At 53.3% G+C, this 5,000-nt stretch overlaps 1 non-coding gene across 1 annotated transcript in view; it reads left to right on the forward strand.

The window, feature by feature from the left end:
- Positions 1 to 3,541: 3,541 nt before the first annotated feature.
- LOC126434503 (small subunit ribosomal RNA) overlaps positions 3,542 to 5,000 on the forward strand; it is a 1,910-nt gene continuing 451 nt past the window's right edge. The window contains exon 1 of the ribosomal RNA XR_007579274.1: positions 3,542 to 5,000. This exon is cut by the window's right edge and continues 451 nt beyond it. This is a non-coding gene — a ribosomal RNA (small subunit ribosomal RNA).

Genomic DNA, 5,000 nt, shown 5'->3' on the forward strand with positions numbered 1-5,000 from the left:
TGGCAGGAATGAAAGACACAGGTCTGCCACAAGCATGGAATCGGAGCGCCGCCTGTCATGAGCCAAAGGTGCATCCTGACGTGGCAAATCAGATGATGCCGCAGGCATCCACTTACTATAATCACAATCAACAAACCGACCGGCCGCCCCCCCCCCCCCCCCCCATTACACCTTTCCATACAACAATGTGTACCTTAACCTAAACTATACTGTACCTTAACCTAAACTATACTGTACCTTAACCTAAACTATACTGTACCTTAACCTAAACTATACTGTACCTTAACCTAAACTATACTGTACCTTAACCTAAACTATACTGTACCTTAACCTAAACTATACTGTACCTTAACCTAACCTATACGGTACCTCAACCTAACCTATATTGTGCCTCAACCTAACCTATGTTGCGCCTTAACCTAACCTATGTTGCGCCTTAACCTAACCTATGTTGCGCCTTAACCTAACCTATGTTGCGCCTTAACCTAACCTATGTTGCGCCTTAACCTAACCTATGTTGCGCCTTAACCTAACCTATGTTGCGCCTTAACCTAACCTATGTTGCGCCTTAACCTAACCTATGTTGCGCCTTAACCTAACCTATGTTGCGCCTTAACCTAACCTATGTTGCGCCTTAACCTAACCTATGTTGCGCCTTAACCTAACCTATGTTGCGCCTTAACCTAACCTATGTTGCGCCTTAACCTAACCTATGTTGCGCCTTAACCTAACCTATGTTGCGCCTTAACCTAACCTATGTTGCGCCTTAACCTAACCTATGTTGCGCCTTAACCTAACCTATGTTGCGCCTTAACCTAACCTATGTTGCGCCTTAACCTAACCTATGTTGCGCCTTAACCTAACCTATGTTGCGCCTTAACCTAACCTATGTTGCGCCTTAACCTAACCTATGTTGCGCCTTAACCTAACCTATGTTGCGCCTTAACCTAACCTATGTTGCGCCTTAACCTAACCTATGTTGCGCCTTAACCTAACCTATGTTGCGCCTTAACCTAACCTATGTTGCGCCTTAACCCAACCTATGTTGCGCCTTAACAACCTATGTTGCGCCTTAACCTAACCTATGTTGCGCCTTAACCTAACCTATGTTGCGCCTTAACCTAACCTATGTTGCGCCTTAACCTAACCTATGTTGCGCCTTAACCTAACCTATGTTGCGCCTTAACCTAACCTATGTTGCGCCTTAACCTAACCTATGTTGCGCCTTAACCTAACCTATGTTGCGCCTTAACCTAACCTATGTTGCGCCTTAACCCAACACACGTTGCGCCTTAACCCAACACACGTTGCGCCTTAACCCAACACACGTTGCGCCTTAACCCAACACACGTTGCGCCTTAACCCAACACACGTTGCGCCTTAACCCAACACACGTTGCGCCTTAACCCAACACACGTTGCGCCTTAACCCAACACACGTTGCGCCTTAACCCAACACACGTTGCGCCTTAACCCAACACACGTTGCGCCTTAACCCAACACACGTTGCGCCTTAACCCAACACACGTTGCGCCTTAACCCAACACACGTTGGGCCTTAACCCAACACACGTTGGGCCTTAACCCAACACACGTTGGGCCTTAACCCAACACACGTTGGGCCTTAACCCAACACACGTTGGGCCTTAACCCAACACACGTTGGGCCTTAACCCAACACACGTTGGGCCTTAACCCAACACACGTTGGGCCTTAACCCAACACACGTTGGGCCTTAACCCAACACACGTTGGGCCTTAACCCAACACACGTTGGGCCTTAACCCAACACACGTTGGGCCTTAACCCAACACACGTTGGGCCTTAACCCAACACACGTTGGGCCTTAACCTGCTCTGTAATTGTCATACGACGCGTTAAATTAGTGTAGTGTTGCCTAACTGCAACCCCCGCAATATAGTTTGCTACTCGCACTGCCCGGTCCCCAGAGTATCGCTTCATGTTAAACACCTTGCAGCTATACACTGTAATGCGGATGGCAGCAGGACGTACATGCTCAATGCCCTTCGCAGTTGTTCATTGGCATTCGCATGGCGAAGCACAGCCTACGTTGTGGTACGGCTTGTGTCAACTGTCCGCTGATGTTGTACGTCCAAATCACACACTGTACTGCACATTGGTCCTCATGTACTGAATGATACATCGTGGTACATGTGTGACCGTACCACGACTGCGCCAACAACGGCGAACCATACGGTCCAAATATTGTGCACTCAGCTACATGTCGTCTCCCTATAAGAGCTGGATTGCAGTATGGTATGCCGTGGATGGCGATCGGCATGAGCCGTCTGTTGATGTAGTGGCGCGTGTTGTCAGACGTAGTCGTCTCTTCTCACACACCGTGATAGCATGGTGCACTGCGTTCCACATCTGCGACATGCGACAGAGGCCGGTTGACAGTCGTTCGCGCAATGGACATCGCATACGTACGGGGGCCACCTTCCACGTGTTCGCGAAGCGTGCACATGTTGTTGCGTGTATGTGGGCAGACATAGTGTGTCGTGACACCTGACACAGGCATGCAACAATCGTTGAATTTGCAAATGGCGATGGACGTCTACGTTTGCTGGTGACGTTACGCAAATGAAGAACTGGTAAACCGTTGTGGTGCGGTTGTTCTCGCTAGAGGTGAATCAGTGATGGCGACGATCGGTTGAGCTACCAACCGGTTGTTTCAGCGATACCCACCATGCCCACGAACGTGAATGGCATGTGGGTGTGAAGCGATACGCGGCGGTGGCTGGGTGGGACCGTCCCCGGCCGGTGAGGGGGGGCCTCCCGGCGTGCTGGCCGCGCGGTGCGTGGGCGCACGCGCTACAGCCGGCTGGTGGGGGCGGCCAGTGGCAGGCGCGCCGGCCGACGGAGGCGGCAGGCGGCGTAGCTGCGCGCCGGCGCACCCTGCACGCGGCGCCGTGCGGCCAAAGTAGGTCCTCGCGGGCCCGGTGCGAAGCGCGGTGGACATCTGCAGTGTGCTGGTCCGATTGAGGACTGTGTGCGCTGAGGATGCGCCGCCGCCCGGCGCTCGGCGCCGCGACGCCGTCTGCTGCTCGGTCGCCTCTGCGGTTCTCGCAGGTGGATTGTATCGCAGCTGTGCGGACGTGTTGGCGCGTGCGCTGTGCTGGGAGAGTTCGCTTCGGCACCCAAGTGGGGCTTTTGTCCTTCTGTGGCGCTGGCGTTGGAGCTGCCGGCCACCGTAGGTGGCGCGTGTTGTCTCCCGCCGGCAATGCCACGACAGCACGCTCCCGGGCCTCTGTCGGCAGCGGCAAGCTCAGTTGGGAGCACGGGTGGTCGCACCTAAAGCGTCTACTCGCCAAACTCCGGGCGATTGCGCCTCTCTCGAACCCGACCAAGTACTTAGGACGGCGCTGCGCGCCGCCGGGACCTGAGAGGGTTTCGAGGTGTATTGTGCAGGGGAGCTCAGCCTCCTCCTGTTTGCAGAATAATTGAGCGGACGCTTGCGTGTTCGCGCGGGCCCCCGGGACACACTCCCGGGCGGCCGGCTGCTCAGCTCTAGTTGACGCAGCTCCCTGGTTGATCCTGCCAGTAGTCATATGCTTGTCTCAAAGATTAAGCCATGCATGTCTCAGTACAAGCCGCATTAAGGTGAAACCGCGAATGGCTCATTAAATCAGTTATGGTTCCTTAGATCGTACCCACGTTACTTGGATAACTGTGGTAATTCTAGAGCTAATACATGCAAACAGAGTCCCGACCAGAGATGGAAGGGACGCTTTTATTAGATCAAAACCAATCGGTCGGCTCGTCCGGTCCGTTTGCCTTGGTGACTCTGAATAACTTTGGGCTGATCGCACGGTCCTCGTACCGGCGACGCATCTTTCAAATGTCTGCCTTATCAACTGTCGATGGTAGGTTCTGCGCCTACCATGGTTGTAACGGGTAACGGGGAATCAGGGTTCGATTCCGGAGAGGGAGCCTGAGAAACGGCTACCACATCCAAGGAAGGCAGCAGGCGCGCAAATTACCCACTCCCGGCACGGGGAGGTAGTGACGAAAAATAACGATACGGGACTCATCCGAGGCCCCGTAATCGGAATGAGTACACTTTAAATCCTTTAACGAGTATCTATTGGAGGGCAAGTCTGGTGCCAGCAGCCGCGGTAATTCCAGCTCCAATAGCGTATATTAAAGTTGTTGCGGTTAAAAAGCTCGTAGTTGGATTTGTGTCCCACGCTGTTGGTTCACCGCCCGTCGGTGTTTAACTGGCATGTATCGTGGGACGTCCTGCCGGTGGGGCGAGCTGAAGGCGTGCGACGCGCCTCGTGCGTGCTCGTGCGTCCCGAGGCGGACCCCGTTGCAATCCTACCAGGGTGCTCTTGAGTGAGTGTCTCGGTGGGCCGGCACGTTTACTTTGAACAAATTAGAGTGCTTAAAGCAGGCAAGCCCGCCTGAATACTGTGTGCATGGAATAATGGAATAGGACCTCGGTTCTATTTTGTTGGTTTTCGGAACCCGAGGTAATGATTAATAGGGACAGGCGGGGGCATTCGTATTGCGACGTTAGAGGTGAAATTCTTGGATCGTCGCAAGACGAACAGAAGCGAAAGCATTTGCCAAGTATGTTTTCATTAATCAAGAACGAAAGTTAGAGGTTCGAAGGCGATCAGATACCGCCCTAGTTCTAACCATAAACGATGCCAGCCAGCGATCCGCCGCAGTTCCTCCGATGACTCGGCGGGCAGCCTCCGGGAAACCAAAGCTTTTGGGTTCCGGGGGAAGTATGGTTGCAAAGCTGAAACTTAAAGGAATTGACGGAAGGGCACCACCAGGAGTGGAGCCTGCGGCTTAATTTGACTCAACACGGGAAACCTCACCAGGCCCGGACACCGGAAGGATTGACAGATTGATAGCTCTTTCTTGATTCGGTGGGTGGTGGTGCATGGCCGTTCTTAGTTGGTGGAGCGATTTGTCTGGTTAATTCCGATAACGAACGAGACTCTAGCCTGCTAACTAGTCGCGTGACAT

This window comes from Schistocerca serialis, unplaced genomic scaffold (genome assembly GCF_023864345.2).
Source record: "Schistocerca serialis cubense isolate TAMUIC-IGC-003099 unplaced genomic scaffold, iqSchSeri2.2 HiC_scaffold_1189, whole genome shotgun sequence".
In the NCBI taxonomy this organism is placed as follows: Eukaryota; Metazoa; Arthropoda; class Insecta; order Orthoptera; family Acrididae; genus Schistocerca; species Schistocerca serialis.